Genomic DNA, 21,313 nt, shown 5'->3' on the forward strand with positions numbered 1-21,313 from the left:
ATCTGTTCTGTTGTGCCCTCTTTTGTCTGAAGTTAAGTACACTATCTTAATTATAACGAATTGATTATTTACCTTGCCGTTGAATGGATTGGTGTACATTAGACATGAACAAATGGTAACTAGTAAACATAAAACATGGATTTTCAGAATCTTGCCATTACGCTTCTGATGAGTTTGGAGTTTTGCTTTGCCATTGAATGCAAATATAGAGTACTTGGTTGGGGAATACTCACCAGACAATGGTTTATCGGAAAATGGAGGAAGGAAAAAGGATAGAAAACAGGGACTTCATATGGGGGAAGGAAAGAAATCACTTAAAAACAACTATTTGTAAAAATAATAATTCTAGTTTAAATTAATACTATGGAGATTTTGTGGGGAATGGGGATGGTCAATGTTGTAAATGTGGAGGTAATACTATTATAGAGCTTAAAATACGATATCACTTTGAAGATGTCAGAACTTAGCATAGACCTTTCGTTTGGAGCGTGCAGATTTGAACAAAATATTGTGCAAAAGCTTCTTGAAACAATATGGCTAAGTACGCTTTGTCTACATTAAGCTGTTTTAGATATACTAAAATGCTAATATTTCACATGTTTTCGGGTACTTTGTCCCATGATTCCGTTTTCGAGGCATTTATGTAGACCTTATCTCTTGACTCATTTCCCATGTCGTGCAACTTTGATCTTGTCTACAAAGATCCTGGTATTGTATCTGTACTAAACATCTGCTTGTACAGTCTTACAGAATGTGTTGACTTGCAAAGAAAATCGTAGCTTTGCAATACAAATTGATTCATAACGTTGAATTAATGTGCATTTAAAAGTCTTTATTTTTATTCCAAATTTAATTTGAAAATGAGAACAATATTCTGTAGTGTCGATAAAATCTTCTAAGAAGTGTCTTCACATTTCTTCTCTTCGGAATAGATATGCAATAAAAACGAAGAAAATTGTTCAATAAACTTTAACTCTTTATCAATCTTCTACAGATAACATGGTTTGTATGTCTATTAAACACGCCTGAAGAGTTAGGTCGTATTTATCAGTTAGCATCCCAAATTCAATCTTTTAATAGTAACATAATTACTTCTTGACGATGTTATGAACCGCTTCATTTCTAAACGCTGAACGAAGCTGAAGCTTTAAAAATTGTTTATATTCATGTACAATACAAGTAAAAAACACCTGCTGTTTGTGGTTTGATTAAATTCGCTTTTTGATAAATAAAGTTGGTTGTCTTGATTTTGTCTGGTTTTAGGGTTATTCAGGGTTCAGGTTAAGACGGGTGTTAGGGTTATTCAGGGTTCAGGTTAAGACGGGTTTTAGGGTTATTCAGGGTTCGGTTTAGGCACGTTTTAGGGTTATTTAGCGAAACCAGCCTCTTTTTCTTTCATTTATTGATTTCATTTTGCTTTTCATTTTTGCTCTGTTTTTTTTCTTGACACAAATATTAATGTAGTGTTAAAATGAATTATAAATATAAAAGTTATGCCTTCGTGGACGAAAAATATAGATCTGATTCTTAATTTGTAAATTAAAACTAAGATAACTTTTTTAAAGTATACTATCCCTCCTACCTATATGATCAAAGGTTACCAAAAGTTGTAGTCAAATTTTCGTATCAGTCTTTAAAGTAGCAGACTTCCTAAAAATCAGACAGAGGTTGATTCATGCAAGTCAAAAACCCACCGAATTCAGTTTTATTTCTTGTTCAGAAACAGTAACATATCATATAACTAGTCTTAATTTTTCATTTTGTTTTTTTGCGCTTTTGAGATAAAAATTATATAGATTGTACATGAAAATGACACTTCGCAAGCGTTATCGTTCTTGATTTGGTTTCATTTGGTTGATTTGAGTGGGTGTGAATGTATAAAAAGTGCAGATCTGCGTGCAGAAATGAGTATCGTTATCTGAAAGTATAGCATATGAAGCATCGTTTGATCGGTGGTTTTTTCTTCACCATGAATCACTTTACCATTGTCAGTGTCTGAATTTTATATAGACAGGTATTCCCATAATATGGCATACCTATTATATAAAGCTTATGTAACATATTAAGTAGTTGTAACAAATTGCTGTGGACAGACAAACAAATAGGCGGACACTATAATCACTTTATACATAGCGCAAAACGTAGTGTTTAAGTGTAAGCTTTTGTAAGAAGCAGGCAAAAAAAAACCATTATTTCTTTCGTCTAACGTGGACTTGACTTTTTATGAGCAACTCGGTGGGTGTTTTATAGAAAAACAGAGGACGCTTACCCTACCGGTGCACCTGGTCCATGCCCCCAGTTTTAGTGGAGTCCAAGTTGCTCATTTGCCTTTGTTGCTTTGTGTGATATAATTTAGTTACTTTATGTTCCTTGTTGTGTATGTCTGTTTCCCATGTCTGGTCTTTGTCCCTGGATTGCATTTTTTTTATTACCGCTATAACCTTGGTTCCCTTGATTACTCTTTGATCTCTGTACCACTGATTTGCTCAGAATTTTTCAAATAAAATGAATTTAAAAAATGATGTTTTTGAGAGTTATCTACCCTTGAAATGTTCATTTTCATTGCATTTTAATGAAGTTATAACTCAATGCACCATTTAATATGGAAAATCTTGCCTTTTTTGTTGATTCTGATGGTGCAAATAGTCAAATTAAACTTTCAAAATGGTGTTTAACCCACTGCCTTATTTTTACAGAGACTGATACTTAATAACAATTCTGTATGATCCTCTATAAAGCATCGCTTCTGTAGACAATATTGCACTAATTTTATCCCATATATAAGTTACAAATCTCTTTCATCGACCTTTGCAGTGACAAAAAATAACAAAATCAAACGATTTCGCACAAAGCAGAGAGGGGATAGTGCCCAAACGTGCCCATCAAACCAGTTAACACCGCCGCATCCTTTGTGCATATTCCATGTCTTGACCTTCTAGTATTATCAACCTTGTTTAATTATGAATTATAGGTTTCTCGTGTATGAGGAATAAAGAGATGCTTATGATCCTAAACCGATATGATGACCAATTCATGACCTGTCTCCAGCTGTGATAAAGTTCTCATTTATTTGTTGACGGCTCATCGATTTTAAGTTTGATTGTTGGTTTTTTTTGTTTCGTTTTGTTTTTAGTTTGTTATTTTTTTGTGTGTGTTTGTTCTATAGGTTTGTTTTATCAGTGACGCAGTTCCATGTTTTCTTTCATTTTCATAATGCAGATGTATCAATTAAATATTTCCATACTATTGTAGCTTACATATACAGTTGTGTAGCTTCACATAGCATTCTCAGCGTCCTGTACCGAGTACACATACAGGCTGTACTTTTCCACAGTACTATTATTTTTTTTGCCAGCAATGGTACTGCGTTCATGAATTCATAAATGTAAATATACATTTGTTTAGTAATATTTTTCCCAGTTTTGTCTTGAATTTATATTCACGTTGTGGTGCACGGAACGCACGTGGAATCAGTTGCTTCATAATAATCTCTGATAATAAACGTTAACGTAAACAAAACTCACTAAAGCTGTATTCCACATCTGGAATTTTTACATGAAGTCGATGATTGCAGAATAAATAGAACATGATACAGTGACGTCTTAATCGCATATATTTTGTTTGGTTTAGACAGGTGTTAGGTTTAGTTAGATTTGAAATACATTATAATTGATATATAAGGGTCTGAATTAGCCAGGTTTTCGTTTAATTCCGGGTTCGTTTTAAACAGGTTTTCGTTTAATTCCGGATCTGATTTAGACAGGTTTTTGTTTAATTTCGGGTCTGTTTTTTTACAGGTTTTCGTTTAATTCCGGATCTTGTTTAGACAGGTTTTCGTTTAATTTCGGGTCTGTTTTTACAGGTTTTCGTTTAATTCCGGATCTGGTTTAGCCAGGTTTGCGTTTAATTCCGGATCTGGTTTAGACAGGTTTTCGTTTAATTTCGGGTCTGTTTTTTACAGGTTTTCATTTATTTCCGGATCTGTTTTTGACGGGTTTTCGTTTAATTCTGGATCTGGTTGAGAAAGGTTTTCGTTTAATTCCGGGTTTTTTTTTCAGGTTTTTTGTCTAATTCCTGATCTGGTTTAGACGGGTTTTCGTTTAATTCTGGATCTGGTTGAGAAAGGTTTTCGTTTAATTCCGGGTCTTGCTTTTACAGGTTTTCGTTTAATTCCGGATCTGGTTTAGACAGGTTTTCGTTTAATTCCGGGTCTGATTTTTACAGGTTTTCGTTTCATTCATGGTTTGTATTAAACAGGTTTCTCTGTATTGTATTGTGTGATCGCTTCTATATATAACAGAAAAAACGTAATTAAGCAATAGTAAATTTTTTTTTTTATATTTTTATTATTTTTTATAACAATAAAAAATAAGAACAAAATCTTATGTATATATAAAATCGTATGTCTATAAAGGAATCAGTCTGAAAGTGGCTAAAAAGTAACACATGCATTGACGAAAACCGGAAGTATTCATCTGCAATCATTATATTTATCATTAATCTATTTATCGCCTAGAATCTTAGTTCCATTGATTACTCTTTCTTGTAAACCAGTCAAACTAATGTATGTACTCATGTGATTTATTTGAATTTAATATTGAAATAAAACAAATTCAATCATGAACGTTCATATTCTTAAAAAGTCTTTAATGTTACATAATTAGCTACAAATACTTGTTAGATAATGTTTTTTTTCTCCAAAAACACTTGGTTATTCGTTTTGTAGATGATGCCATATCTCGTCGAAAAAAACCTGAAACGGTAAAATTTTAGGTTAATTTTCGTGTAATAGAATTATACTTATAAACTGTATAAACCAAACCTCTTAATAACTTAAAACTTTGTTCGATAAAGATAGGTTTTCGGTTAACGAAGTTTCAAATTACATTTTAACTGATATGAAGGGTCTTCAAAAAACTTATGACTGTATATTTGGTTAATTCGTGGTTCAGTTTAGACAGTTTTTTGGTTAATTCAGTTTTCAGTTTTAACAGGTTTTTGGTTAATTCATGGTTCGGTTTTAACAGGTTTTTAAGTTAATTCATGGTTCAGTTTTGTCGGGTTTTGGTTCACTCATGGATTGGTCTGGACAGTTTTGGTTTATTCCGATGCCCCACATTCAATCCATAATAGTCCGTACACCCGACTATCCGATGCTTCACATCCAATTCATAATAGTCTAAACACCCGACTATCCGATGCTCCACATTCAATTTATAATAGCCCTAACACCCGACTATACGATGCCCCACATTTAATTCATAATAGCCCAAACACCCGACTATCCGATACCCCACATTCAATTCATTATAGCCCAAACACCCGACTATCCGATGCCCCACATTCAATTCATAATAGCCCGAATACCCGACTATCCGATGCCCCACATCCAATTCATAATAGACTAAACACCCGACTATCCGATGCTCCACATTCAATTCATAATAACCCGAATACCCGACTATCCGATGCCCCACATTCAATTCATAATAGCCCAAACACCCGACTATCCGATACCCCACATTCAATTCATAATAGCTCAAACACCCGACTTTCCGATACCCCACATTCAATTCATAATAGCCCTAACACCCAACAATCCGATGCCCCACATCCAATTCATAATAGCCCGAACACCCGACTATCCGATCCTCCACATCCTGTTCTCAATAGCCCGAACACCTGACTATCCGATGCCCCACATCCTGTTCTCTATAGCCCGAACACCCCACTATCTGATGCCCAATATTTAATCTATAATAGCCCGAACATCCGACTATCCGATGCCCCACATTCAATTCATAATAGCCCAAACACCCGACTATCCGATACCCAACATTCAATCCATAATAGCCCAAACACCCGACTATCCGATGCTCCACATCCAATCCATAATAGCCCTAACACCCCACTATCCGATGCCCCACATCCAATCCATAATAGCCCGAACGCCCAACTATCCGATGCCCCACATTCAATCCATAATAGCCCCGTGCAGGTCCGGGTGTTAAAAGAATAGGCCTGCAGCAGCGCTAAGCTTGTCGTATAAGGCAACTAAATAGTGCTCAGAAACCTAGCCGGGGTCTAGGCGCTCTGCCCACAGAGCAACTGAGATGTGTGCCCCAGGTGGTGGAATGGGGTACCCCTGGCGTGTTGCATGCTGGGGTTGTCAGGCTGTAATACGGAAGACCTGACCGCAAACCATAGTGGTGCACCGTGTTGGGAAAGATGCCACGTTCCTCGCACGTTAAAGAACCCTGTTGTGGTATTCGATAGGAGTAGGAACCTTTGCGCTCCGCCACAGGAGGCTAAATTGCCCGACCTTACCCATCCCCCCTTTTCCAGTGGCAATCAAAATTTGTCGATCCTATTATCCTTGTGACCCTTCCTTTTTTTTTCATTTAATGTTCATTTTATCATCCATTTCATGTTCATTGTCTGAATATAGCTGAAATATTGCTGCTCGGACGTTAAACCCCAACAAACAAACAACAATCAATCCATAATAGCCCGAACACCCCACTATCCGATGCCCTACATCCAGTCCATAATAGCCCGAACACCCCACTATCCGATGCCCCACATCCAATCCATAATAGCCCGAACACCCCACTATCCGATGCCCCACATTCAATCCATAATAGTCCGAACACAATTTCCCATTAACTAATTCCATAAACAACTTCAGTCAGTTATGTCATTAAAAGAGAAGCTTTACTCAGGAAGGTACCGTATCTATTAAAATACTGTCATTTCAATTGTATAATATGATGTTGGCAATACATTCCGATATGACGTCCAATTGAAATTAATCGGACAACATTCTCATACTTTTAACGTTACATTCAAACTTGTTGTACTTGCTAGAGTAATGTCTCATTTTTCAAGGGAATTGTCAACTTTCATAAGTTTTATTAAGTGATTTATTTAACAAACAACGCCATACAATTAAACAGAAAAAAAAATTAACACCAGATGTCACATGTTTCAATTTTAATGCTCGATCGCTTCCATAATGTTTAAATAAGGCGTTGATCTTAGTATCTGTCGTTACATTTAAATTTATGAACGGTAATACAACTGGTTTGTTGTAACGCAGTCATAGGTAATTCTTGTGCCATATCACGAATAGTGGCATGATATAAAAAAAAAAAACGAATAATGTATTATGTTTAATAACGGGAAAAACTTATTTACTCATTACCTATTATCCGAACGCATGCGTAGCTGAATTGATTGTACATCTTGTACCACAGCACGTTAACATACATTTATAATGTAAACCGTAGTGGTGATGACAATTGCTATCGCTATGACAATCAAACTGCATTGAACATCGACATCCGGGTCCAAACATATCGTCACTCCATTTATGTTTTTTGAATAATTTTGGTTTTGCATATACTGTAAAAAGAACATAACATAAATAAATTACCTGTACTGCTGTTAGTAATTCTTTTGATTGGTTTGTTTTGATCGCTTGCATGGTGTTCATATTTCACAGAAAGAGATAGATAAGAATTTGTTTTGATCAAAAGGTTAAATTATTACTAGTTCTTTCATAAAGAGAAATCAAGAGAACGATGATTCGAGCAAAAAAATAATTCCAAGGAAGAAATAAACACACACAACAAAGAACATGAAATAACCAAAATAATACGTACAAAAAAAAACAATAATAAACTAGCAACCCGGATTCCAGAGGCAAAAATACGGGAGCATGGACCAAGTGCTTCTAGAAAAGCAGAGAACGCTCACCGTATCGGTGGACTTGATTCATGCTACCAGTTTTTCCGACGCAGTCGGTATAGTTTCGCTTTTTACCCTTTGACCTTGAAGACGCTCTTCCATGGAAACGCAAATCACCTGATCGCAATTCTGTTTCCTGATTGCCCAAATACTTATTACTTAGTGGCATTCGAAAAAACTCAAACGAAAATTAAAATTGCGCCCCACATGTGTTTTTTTCTGAATGAAATGTAGAAAATTATAAGTAAAAGAAACAAATTTTAATGCGTCGGCTATATTTATTTTAAAATTTAGTACTTGTTAGTAATGTCCGTGTTTGATTTCTTTTATATCTATGTAGGTGTTGATTTTGGCCGTTTTTCTGGTTCTGTATTGTATATTTCTTTCTTAACTATACATACATGTTGATTTCAAACAGTTATGGAGATTGTACAAGAAAACGCATGGACAATTTAAGATTGTCTCATTCAACTGCTACTAAACATAAATATAAAGAAGGGTTAAAGATAGATCAAAAACATCCATATCAATCTTAAGCTGTTATATAGTTACTTACCAAAAGAACATAAAAACACACATACAATCAAACATTTAAAAAATGTCCTCATTTTTGCAACTGTGCATGTCAAGGTAGCTTAAAATATCCTGTGTCGCTTTTTCTATTGATATTAACAATGGACGAAGTTAATTTACTATGATGGGTATGTTTGCATGAGTTTGAGTTGTGATAGCATATTTTTCGTTCAGTGGGCCACCAATACAAACTTTAATCTGTCCTGCAACCGAAGTATCTTATCAAGTTTCAATGTGATGACTTAATTAAAAGGATGATTCAAGTGTCAGTTTCTGTAAGACTCAGGCAGTTGGTGAAACATGGTATAAAAACCCCATTTTGAAAGTGTTATTTGATTATTTGCACCAACTGAATCAAAGAGAGAAAAAAAATTCTGTATCATTTCAAGGGAAGATAACTCTATCAAAAAATATTTTTTCGAACATTCTATTGAAATATTTCTGAAAAAAAAATCAGTAATGCGGGAAACAAATGGTGGTCTTTTCGAAAAGAAAAAAAAAACATTGAATGAAATTATTAGTATAATGTCGGATCACTGGGTTTTTGACATGCAAGTTTCTGATTTCTTCCTATTTTGCCTGATTCTTACAAACTAAGACCTTCACTTAATAAGACATATGAAGTTAGTGTAATTCTATAATATCCCCTTGGAAAGTCATTTAGGTATGGGTAAAAACCTATAAGGTACTGTCCAAAATTTTATCATGTATTTGGACCGGAATAAATTACATTCGGAATCGTGACTTTCCATTGGTATTTTTTGCAGGAAAAATAGAGACTTTAGAGAAATAAAAAAAAATAAGAAAAAATGTTAAGAAAACGCTAAAAAAGAACGGATAGTAACATTGCATAATAATTCAACTAGAAAGAATAATCATGGGAACCAAGGTTATAGCGGTAATCAAAAGAATGTAATCCAGGGACAAAGACCAGACATGGAAAACAGACATACACAACAAAGAACACAGAATAACTAAAATCATACACAACAAACAACATAGAGTAACTAAAATCATACATAAAAAGTAACAAAAGCAAATGAGCAACTCGAACTCCACTAAAAATTGGGAGCGTGGACTAGGTGTACTGATAGGATAAGTGTCCTCTGCTCCGGGGGAGACGAAAGAGGGAAGGAAAACTATGACACGTTGAACAAATCACTTTTCATGGCGCAGATGTATACATTATAACGATCCACGAGTTCATGATGACGGCCATAAAACTTTAATTGTGATGACTTCAATCCTGTAACGACATAACCCTGCTCCAAAAGCCTAGTTGTTAGAAGTCTAGCGATACAAAAAGTCTGCGTAGTCTCGGCAAGCTCTGGCATAACGTAAGAGTTGTGATATGAACACTCCATACGCAGGTGCTGAAGGAATGTTGCCAGAGATGAAAGGAAAGTTGACAATTTTGAATGAAAAGTCATCACGTTTATCGTAAAGTTTGGTCAATAGTTGTCATTTACCATCGATTTCTAAATGTAGGTCAAGATATGACTGACTTTACTGTGTCTGTAGTATCCTTTATCTCAAGTTCTAGGGAGTAGATACGCTGTATCAAATGCCCAAAATTAGCATTGTTTTAAGATAATATGTCATCTATATAGCGGATTAACTGAGATTAAAGGATCTAGCTAAACGGTATTCTTTCTTTCGGATCGGAACAGAATTGTCTGTTTTTTTTAGTAAACAGCCAAATAGTCAGATACGTATTCATTCCCTTCATATTTATTCAAACTCTTTGAAGCTTGATTTTTGTGCAAGTTTTCCTTAATAATTTTTTTCTGCTTTTGTCTGTTTAACAAAATAAATACTATATTTTTTTTATATTTATTACAATACAGTTGTTTATATGGTATAACGTAGAAATCTATATACAGAAAAAATTACCAGAGGTGAAAATCCACCAAATTTACTTTTTTTTATTTCTCGTTCAGAAACAGTTACGGCCTATAAACAGTTTTAGTTTGTATTTTGGTTGTTGCACTTTTGAAGTAAAAATTATATATTGATTGTACATGAAATTTACGGTTTGCAACAGTTATCGTCCTTTGTTTGGTTTGATCTGATTGATTTTAGTGGTAAATGAAAATATTTTTTTCTCAAACTACTGATCTGAATAGAAGAAAGATTATTGTTATGCAAAAATATATTGTATGTATATCGAAAAAGTATCGTTTGTTCGTTTAGATTATCTATACCATGACTCACGGCAGTGTCTGAATTTTATATGGATTGGTACCTAATATGTAGACAATAACAATCTACTTATTTTTTTCTATTGTCATTTTCTTTTTATGACAATAATTAGTTTGGTATATGCGGTTACTCAAAAAAATCCTTAAAGAGCAAAGACTTCTCATTCTATTATGTAAAGTTTTTTTTATTAGGACTTCCGAACAGAAGCATAATTATTGATTCCATAGGGTTCCATACATTTTTGTATTGACATGTTAGCTTGGAAAAAATCATATAGGTATCAGGGATTACTCAATTCGACAGGAATACAATAGAGATACTCCATTTGAATATCGAGGGACGAAGTGCGATTCATTTCTCCGTTAATCTACAAACCCCGCACCTTAATGTTCTCCGGGGAAACCAAATTAATCATTGAAACTGGCACTTGGTTCACTTAAATATTTTTTTGTCAAGCATTCCAGTGATTTTCATAAAATACAGAAAGAATATGTGTTTTGTCTTCCATACATATTTAAAGAGCAATCAAGGGAACCAAGGTTATAGCGGTAATCACAAGAATGAATCCAGGAACAAAGACCAGACATGGAAAACAGACATACACAACAAAGAACATAAAGTAACTAAAATCATACATACAAAGTAACAAAAGCAAATGAGCAACTCGGACTCCAATAAAAACTGGGAGCATGGACCAGTTGCACCGGTAGGGTAAGCGTCCTCTGCATTTCTAGAAAAATCATGCAATCAATGTTCAAAAGTCGGTTTGACAAAAATTGATATGGTAATGTTAAGCAGTTTAGAACATGTAAACAATGATTGTCCTTGATATTACACTCATCTTTGGTAATAACTAGGTCAATATCGGCAAAAAATACCAAAACGTCCGCAGTAGTGTGATTCAAATACGCTAAAATCAAAAAGCATGACATAAACGTGAACACATGTAACAGAGCTAGACGATTTATATACACAATGCAGCGAACCAAATAAAAAGATTACACGTAACAACTGAAGATACAGAAGACTTCACACAAAGAAAAACTAAAGCTCTTGCAATATGAACTTCCACAAAAAACGGGAGTAATACCAGGTGTTCCGGAAGGGTAAGAATGTCCTGCTCCGCCAGCAGCACACATCATATTCAAGTGAGTATAATCCGGTTGTCGATTTTAATGTTGCTGAGTATACCATTACTCCTACAACGTAAGAGGTTGGAATTCTGTTCCTCAGAACAGAAGTAAGAAAAAGAGCTTGCCAAACAACCGCTAGCACTGCTGGAGTAAATATACCATGTGACAACCCGTTAGAAGCTGAATTGAATGAATTTACCATGTTTTTGCATTTGTCTCAAACTAGGACTTAACATATCCGGTAGCGTCATTGACTGTAATAGTTTGGATTAACATTTTGATTAAAAGTCCAGCAATAAAGTTATTTAAGGAAATTAAGATTGCAGCATAGATCAAAAGAATATTACCAAAGGTTAAAGACTAGACAGGTAAAAACAGACACACAAAACAAAGAACATCGTTGTTACTAAAAAAAAAAGACGGTTCACCTAGATACAAATACGTAGTTCTTGGTAGAGATTTCTCATTCTTGGTACAAAAAAATTCTAAACATTATCTTCCAAATACACCAAAGAAGATGTTTTCAAAATGCCCGAATTTTTTAACGACAACATATTTGTCCAGTGTGGTTGACGCGTTTTTCAACAAACGGTCGACATTCTTATAGAAACAAATTCTGTTCCTCTGCTTGCTGATCTATTCCTTCACTCTTATATTTGATCTGATCTAAAAAAAAAAAAAGTACATCGTTTAGCCAGACCCTTTAACCCTCTATATAGATGACTTATTATCGTTAAACAATCCTAGTTTCGGGGATTTAATACATTGTTTCTTCACCAAAGAACTTGAGATAAAAGAAAATTATCAAAGTCAGCCTTATATCTTGACCTACACTTAAAGATCGATGGTCAAGGAAAACTTCTAACAAAACTATACGACAAACGCGATAAAATTCCATAATGTCAACTTTCCTTTCATCTGTGGCAACATCCCTTCGGTACCTGCGTATGTAGTTTTCATATCACAAACTCATACGTCATGCCAGAGCTCGAGCTTACCGTACCTACGCAGACTTCTTGCATCGCGCTAGACTTTTTACAGGAAGGCTTCTGGAAGAGGGTTATGTTGCTACATTTAAGTCATCCCTACAGGTCGTCGTCGTCATTAACTCGTGGAACGTTACGGTGTATCCAAATGCACCATAAAAACTAATTTTTTGAACCTGTCAAATTAATCAGGGTTAGGGTTAGTCTTCTTTTCCTCTTTCAGCTTTTAGTGGTGTCCGAGTAGCTGATTTGCTTTTGTTACTTTATTTGTATTTTTTTTTATTTTATGTTCTTTGTTGAGTATGTCTGTTTTCCAAGTCTGCCTTTGGTTCCTGGATTACATTCATTTGATTTCCACTAGAATCTTGGTTCATTTTATTACTCTTGTCCGTGAAGTAGTACAGTTTGATACAGTCTTGTTTGGTGTCATGGTCAGTTGTTGTTCTAAAATACTGAATGGGACAATTTTAGTCGGATCTGTCATGTAACTTTCAATCACGTGAATAGAAATGTCTTAGACGAATACAGGAAAAACGTTCCTGTTAGGTTAAAAAGTATTCTCAAAGAGGACGGGAACTGGGAACGCTGTGATGAATAATATGATAATTAATGGGATAGAGTGAATAACCAAAATATTATCTTGAGTTCCGAATAACGCCTAAAATTAACGACTGTGCGGAACTTGTTTCACGCACGAGTTAAATCCTCAAGAGTTCTTCGCACGAGTGATAATATTTTGGTTGTTCACGATAACCAATTGATTATCCTATTTATTCTATAGATTTTCAATGTAACTTTTGAATTCTGTGATTGGCAAATTGATATCAAAGTTGTGACATTTTTGCGGGAGAAAGCGCGAGAGTGAAATTACCGAATTTATTTCATAGTGTGAATTATCGGAATTTATTACACTGGTAACCTTCGATAAAACACTGCTATCTATATAAGGAATTAAAAGAACTTGTTTTTGATAGACGGAAACGCCAAATGAACTGTATATAGAGTTAAAAAATGTGCTTGGAAATTGCTTACAGAGAGCCTTTCGAATGAAAATGTTACCGGTATGTTAGTTTCAAATCTGAAGTGGTTTTGAAATAGACAAAAATACAGGTGGGCAAACAAAATGTCACCCCTCAGCATGTGATTGAATTACATGATGCTTTTATTTCACCGGAATGATAATCTACCGTACTTGACGCTTACCGGATTTTCACTCATGCACTTACAATATGTAACGGGTGCCGCTAGCGGAACCATCTACAGAACATGATGCAACTCAGTTTTTTTTGGGGGGGTTTTTTGTTTGTTTTGTTTTGCTTTTTTTTTTTTTTTTTTTTTTTTTTGGTTTTTTTTTTGTTTTTGGTTTTTTTGTTTTTTTGGGGGGGTGTGGTTGAACCTATAAGGTTTTGTGTGTAATGTCTTGTTTATCTTATCTTCAATGTACAATTGTAGTTTAATACCTTGTCAACATCATGTTTATGGACTCTGGTGTAACTTAATTGTCCTTATATCTGTATTAATGCTTTGGGTTTTTTGGGTTGTTTTTTTTTGTTAATTGTGATTTGCGGTTTGTGGTGTGTTTTGTTTGTTTTTTGTTTTTGTTTTTATTTTGTTTTGTTTTTTTGTTTTGTTTTTTTGTTTTTGTCTTTTTTAACATTTTTTACTTTTTTAACATCATATTTAAAAATAGATGCATGGAATAATATCATATTCATTTTATAAATCATGGCTTCTAGATTTATCAGATTTCTGTAATCGAAGTAATTAAAAAACGGCATTTTCAGCATGAGTTCTTGCGAATACTAAAGAAAACTGTCATTTTACTATCAAGATGGGAAGATGAAATTTCATAATCCTACAACAGTTGGTCGAGAGATGATTAAATTCACTTGAAGGGTAATCATCGAGAGAAAAAAGATTCTAGCCGAAATCAAAAGAATATAATCCAGAGACAAAGACCAGGCATGGAAAATAGACACACACAATAAAGGACATAAACTAACCAAAATAATACATACAAAGTAACAAATGTAAATGAGCAACTAGAACTCCACTAAAAACATGGAGCGTGGACCATGCGCACCGGTAGGGTAAGCGTCCTCTGCCTTTCTAGAAACACTGGCTGAGCTGCTCATAAAAAGTCAAGTCCAGGGAAGACGAAAGAGGGAGAAAAACAATGATTTGTTGAACAAATTAGCTCTCATGGTTCAGATGGACACACCACAACGATCCACGAGCTAATGGTGAAGACCATAAAACTTCTATTGTGATGACTTCAATCTTGTAGCAACTTAACCCTGTTCCAGAAGCCTAACTGTAAGAAGAATAGCGCAATACAAAAAGTCTGCGTAGTTACGGTAAGCTCAAGTTATGGCATGACGTATGAGTTTGTGATATGAAAACTCCGTCCGCAAGTGCTTAGGGATGTTGCCACAGATGAAAGAAAATTGACATTATGGAATGAAAAGTCATCGCGTTTGTCGTATATATAGTTTTGTCAGTAGTTTTCCTTTACCATCGATCTCTGAGTGTATCGTAGGTCAAGATACGAGGCTATAGAATGACCAATTAGCATAACTTGATTATGTTTATGTTTGTGCCGTTCTATTCTTACACAAATAAATTTATTACTTATAACCGAGTTTCAAATGTATGTGAAATTCAATCCTGGGTTGGTAATTAAACTACGTTACCAACAAAATTCCCCCATATTTCAAAGACAAATCTAAACCAATTATTTCATATTCCTATACTTCACCCATTGCATCCAAAATTTTCAATTATAAAAGGTTATTGCAGAACCTCGAGATTGAGGACTTTAAGGCTAAACTACCTGACTGTTCTTGCAAAAATTCTCCATTCAAATATGGTCCTTCTGGTCACATCGTTACGGGAGATTTAACTATCATCGAAAACGAATCTCTGCGTAATATTCTTTCTAAAGGGCGCAAGTACCGTGAACCACGCTCCAGAAATTGGAATTATGACTTTAAAGTTCTTATTGATGCCGTGGAAGACTATGCGAGAAAATGGATAAAACGAGAACAAGAAGACATTGATTCTGTGTCAGAGTGGTTAAAGGCCGTGAGGTCTTTAATTTTGAAACGAATGAAAGTTTTAAGTAGTCAATGAGTGCCAAGGCTACATCAGTTTTCAAAGACCCCGATGTAGCAAAAACATCGTCTACTAAACATGACAAATATGTTGTCGTACCAGCAGACAAATCTCCAAACAACATTGCTTTTTGTCTGCAAAACGTTTTACTTCCAATGTTTATTATCAGATGCAGACGTAGAAAATAATAGCAATGATCAGACCTATACTGCTACCACACTCTCCAAAGAAGAGATTGTGGAAAACCATAAATCTGTGTAATCCTCTTTTAATGGTCTCTCTACCAAGGGCGATGATTGTGATTTACCTGAACTCCATAAGAATCCATACAAAAAACGTTTCATAGCGGGATCTGCAAAACGTATCACCAAACCTCTTTCAAAACTTTTAACATCTATACCCACAACTGTCAAAGAGGGTCTGCAGTCCTACCACAACACTTGTTACTCCCGTAGTGGTATTAATTTATTGTGGATCCTGAAAAATTCGAAAGATCTTTTGGAGACAACCGGTTCAAGACTGTTATCTGAATATAATAGCATTAAAACCTGATTTTTCAACACTGTATACTTCTATTCCCCATATTTAGTTAAAATCCCGACTTAACACATTATACATCGTTGTTTTTCCAAAAAGATGGTACACCTAGATACAAATATATAGTTCTTGGTAGAGATTCCTCATACTTTGTAAGAAATAACTCCAAATCATCTTCCAAATATACAGAGGAAGATGTTTACAAAATATATTTGTCCAGTGTGGTGGACGTGTTTTTCAACAAAAGGTCTGCATTCCAATGGGAACAAATTGTGCTCCTTTACTTGCTGATATTTTCCTTTACTCTTATGGGGCTGACTTTATAGCTGATCTGATCCGAAAGAAATAATATCATTTGGCTAGATCCTTTAATCTCAGTTAATCCGCTATATAGATGACATATTATCTTTAAACAATCCTAATTTCGGGGATTTGATACATCGCATCTACCCAAAAGATCTTGAGATAAAGGATACTACAGACAATGTGACGTCAGCCTCATATCCTGACCTACACTTAGAAATCGATGGTAAAGGAAAACTATTGACCAAGCTTTACGACAAACATAATGACTTTTCATTCAGAATTGTCAACTTTCCTTTCATCTGTGGCAACATCCCTTCAGCACCTGCGTGTGTATTGAGTGTTCATATCGCAACTCATACGTTATACCAGAGCTTGCCGAGACTACGCAGATTTTTTGTATTGCGCTATACTTCTTAAAAATAGGCTTCTGGAACAGGGTTAAGTTGCTACAAGATTGAAGTCATCAATACAGAAGTTTTATGTCGTCATCATGAACTCGTGGATCGTTATGGTGTATCCATCAGCACCATGAAAACTGATTTATTCAACTGGTCAGTTTTCCTTTCCTCGTTTGTCTACCCCGGACTTGACTTTTATGAGCAACTCGGTGGGTGTTTCTTGAAAAGCAGAGAACGCTTACCCTACCGGTGCACCTAGTCCATGCTCCCAGTGTTTAGTGGAGTCCGAGTTGCTCATTTGCTTTTGTTACTTTGTATGTATAATTTTAGTTACTCTATGTTCATTCTTGTCTATGTCAGTTTTCCATGTCTGGTCCTTGTCCCTGGATTGCATTCTTTCGATTATTCTTCCACAAAAGGTAATCCCTTCTCTCAATTTTTTTTCTTCTTCAATACTACGGGGAAAGCGGATCGTCATCGGTCTATTATTTATTCATTAATAAATTATTTCTCCATTTTCTATGGCAGAATATACACATTCACAAGTTAGCTTGAGGAACAATCCAGTCTGGGATAACCCAAAGAAGAATACATACAGTACAAATTTTTCAATTTATGATACTTTTGTTTTTGTTTTTGTTAATTTGTTATTTTTTAGTAAGTAGAACCTCAATTCCATCCACAAGCGCTTTTCCTGAAATGAAAAGGCAGGCAACTGTAAACTAGAAAAATAAGACATATACTGCTTATTACACTTGGATATTTGTGGCTGGTATATTTTGTTTTATTGTGGTTTTCGAAATTTTTTTTTTGATTTAGTCTGTTTATAAAAAAGCATATGTTAAGGCCATGGACAAAATCAAAATACTTATGTGTTTCATATAATATTTTAGCAATTCAAGAAAATCATATTAAGTCTCTTTTCAAATGTGGAGTATAATTATTTGCATTAAATTGACATTAAATGTAGTGGGACGATTTGTACATCATCGTATTGCTTGTATAATTCTATATTTACCTGTCATTTCATAATTCTGATGAATCTACAGTTGAAGATAGCTTTGAATGGTTTTCACGTGAATTAGGCGCACTGTCGTCTGCTGCTTCTTGAGACGCTCGATAATGGCATCTTGTTCCACAGCACGATAAAACACATTTCACCATTACTCTTTCTTCTGTTGATCGTGGATGGCTATGATTACATTCAGCATCACTGTGACAATGAATATGGAAGGGACAACGACAATATTTTCCAAATATATCGTCTGCCCATCTTTTACCCAAGTGACTTTTCCTAAATATTTGCGATAACGATCGTCTGCTCTGCAATGGACTGGAATAAGCTTAAAAAAATACTTAGAATTTACGAAAATCTGTCTAACTTACTTTGAGTATCATAAGATGTCGCAGTTGAACGCAAATCATAAGTTTTACGAAGACTTTGAAACCACAACCGTGATGAATCAATCGATCAACGGTACATACATTGTATGTCACGTTTTCGGATCGTCTATCGTCGTCTTGTAGACATAATTTTGCTGTATGACAGTACTGTGACGTGATCTACCATTTTAAAGGATTTCATTTTAACAGGAGAGCATGATTTTCATTACAAAATTGAGGATCGAAACCTAGATCGCTCGGTGAAACGTCCTACAAGTAATCTCACTTCCTACTACCAAGTAGGTAGAGCGTCCTGTTACACTCCCCCACCTCAATAGGCTTCATTCCATGTAGAACTCTAAACACTAGCTCATTAGCTAACCAAACCCTGTGGGGTTTTTAGTTGAGCGCCAAATGTAACGGGAAAACATAATTCTCATTACAAAATTGTACCTCCGTCATCGAGGATCGAACTCTAGACCGCACGATGACTGAGTTACAAACTAATCATTTAACCAAGAATATCAACTGACTATACAATTTAATCGCACTACCTACTACATCGGAGATAGGCCGTCCTGTCACACATTGTTAAATTCTGAAACTAAAAGCAATATAGAAGGAATGGATGTGGTATTTAAATATTAACTCTGCTGCACGTTCTTCACACAACCTGGTAAATGTCCACCATGTACAATACAGTTAATGTTACATATATATATATATATATATATATATATATATATATAACGTCTCAGAATATGACGACTCCATTCGCTACACTACTCCATCGGATCAAATTGATACAGGGAAGATAACGTAAACTTATAGAAAGGTCTGGAAAAATTCCCAACGATGTTAGAACTATCAAATTTGCGATGCAATTTTTTGGTCGTTCCCTCCGCGGGACTCAAACTCGTACCGCTGTGACATCTATGGCAACACCGCCTGCACTAAGTCCAGCGTCCTAGACCAATCGGCCAGCTAGGCTATATAGCCTAGCTGGTCGAGTGGTCTAGGGCGCTGGACTTAGTGCATATAGCCTAGCTGGCCGTGTGTGCTCTTGGCCGTGGATAATCCTTTTTTTTCTTTTTTTTTATTCGACGCTTGAGATAATTGTTTGTTTTTACCAACACCATCAAAACAAAAAATATCTCCAGCGCCGAATCCAAAAGAAATTAGGCCGTGGACGAAGTCTGTTACATGTTTAGTCTTTCATGATTTGGTTTTCATTGTATTCTGATTTGATGTCACTATGACTTATTTCGTTTCAAAATTTAAATAAAAATGAAAATTTTAGAATGGCGATCGGAAACATAACGTTATTTTTTGCACTGGAAAGTTGATTTTATCCCAAATAGTATTTCGCTGGGTCAAAGATTCAGCAAATGCTGTAGGCAGATAACAAATTGGATCACTAAGTCACGGATCGACATTAAATTACGTGTAATGCTTTTAATGAATTTAAAGAATGAACCAGGTCACAAGACAACTAATTTCCCCCCAATACACCATGACCCACATTTACGGGTATGACTATGCTGGGGACTGTGTAAACCCTTCGATGCTTTACACCGTCCGTCAGGGACCCTAAATGATAGACAATGACTTTAAGAAACCCCTCAGTCCGTCATGTATTACAAATACCACACAAAAGTGCAAACCAGGTCTAACAGTATATTGAGTATATATGTTAGCACGAAAACAACAATTAAACCACGTATAGGATGCAACCAGCTGATGGTCAACGTCACTCATATCGTGCAAATTGATTGGCTAACGTTGTGTTACGAAAAAATTTGGGGGATTTTAGTGGTTTATATCTCAAATTATCTGCTCGAAGCCACGATATCCTAGCTTTATAACTCACGAAATGAAGGGTGTAACGGATATACGGAAAGTGCTATCATTTTCAACTTTATTGTTATAGTGTTATTTAAATATGCCATGCAAGCATTTCAGTTCACAATTTGTATTGGTACATGACTGTATGGTTACAAAATAGAAAAAAAAGGTATTGCACTCGATGTTGCACAAAAATATTTAGTATTCCTTTTAAAAATACCAGTATTCATAAGAAAGAAGTAAATATATTTACCTAAGATTAAGCAGGAAATAAAAATGAATTTAAACACAATTTTCGCCATTTTATCCATTAAGACGCATAATGAAGAATTCCTTTTTAACTAGATACGGATGCAAAGATAACTGGATATCTGTTAAAACAAATAAACATTAGACTTCGTAATTGCTTTCTAATGTAAATAATAAACATGGCTCATGGAAAAGTTCCAGAACTAGAGCGAAAACTATGTCATTACGGAGGAGGGTGACAAGGTAACGAGATTTTAGAATCAACATTCAAAAAAAATTAATAAATATTTGATTAACATGAATAAGTTCACAAACAATCTTCTCCGTAGAAGTAATCATTCTGCTACATGTTTAAATTACAAGATGTGATAAAAAATCACAGGGCAGGAGCACTAATTAGAAGTACGCGAAGCTGTTTCCGGTGTGTTGTACTGACTTGCACTAAGGGGTGGGGCTTAACAGTGAGTACAAATCATTAAAATAGTAACTATACCTTCTGCGCAGGAGATTGCTTAACTGAATGACCAACTTTAATTTCATCCACAGACCTTTAACCCTTTCCTGGTTTACTTCGCATCACTCAGCTCCTTTATTTAGTAATTCGAGAAAAGCAATAGACTTGAGTGCAAGCGAAGTCCGAAGCATGATGTTTTAGGTTCCCTTTTCAACGAAGAAGTCTTAGACTTCGTGATATTTATCATACTTGCCGAGTTAATATTTAGGATATTTTTATCATTGGGTATTCTAAATATTTGTAAAATTATCGTTCGAACCGTCCCGCGATCGGTGTTGCCGTAGATTTTTTTTGAAACCCGGGGCAGGGCCAGTTCCAAATACT

At 35.1% G+C, this 21,313-nt stretch overlaps 2 long non-coding RNA genes across 2 annotated transcripts; both read right to left on the bottom strand.

Moving 5' to 3' along the window:
- Positions 1-4,630: 4,630 nt before the first annotated feature.
- On the bottom strand, positions 4,631-8,463 carry LOC148613168 (uncharacterized). Its single transcript, XR_015923130.1, has 3 exons — positions 8,306-8,463; positions 7,205-7,404; positions 4,631-4,753 (listed from the first exon to the last, which is right to left on the bottom strand). It is a non-coding gene; the product is annotated as an uncharacterized LOC148613168 (long non-coding RNA).
- Positions 8,464-17,472: 9,009 nt separating this feature from the next.
- Positions 17,473-20,639, bottom strand: LOC148613169 (uncharacterized). Its single transcript, XR_015923282.1, has 3 exons — positions 20,480-20,639; positions 18,017-18,341; positions 17,473-17,692 (listed from the first exon to the last, which is right to left on the bottom strand). It is a non-coding gene; the product is annotated as an uncharacterized LOC148613169 (long non-coding RNA).
- Positions 20,640-21,313: the final 674 nt, after the last annotated feature.

Source organism: Perna viridis, chromosome 6 (genome assembly GCF_037379345.1).
Source record: "Perna viridis isolate PV_CMFRI_1.1 ecotype Kerala chromosome 6, ASM3737934v1, whole genome shotgun sequence".
Classification (NCBI taxonomy): domain Eukaryota; kingdom Metazoa; phylum Mollusca; class Bivalvia; order Mytilida; family Mytilidae; genus Perna; species Perna viridis.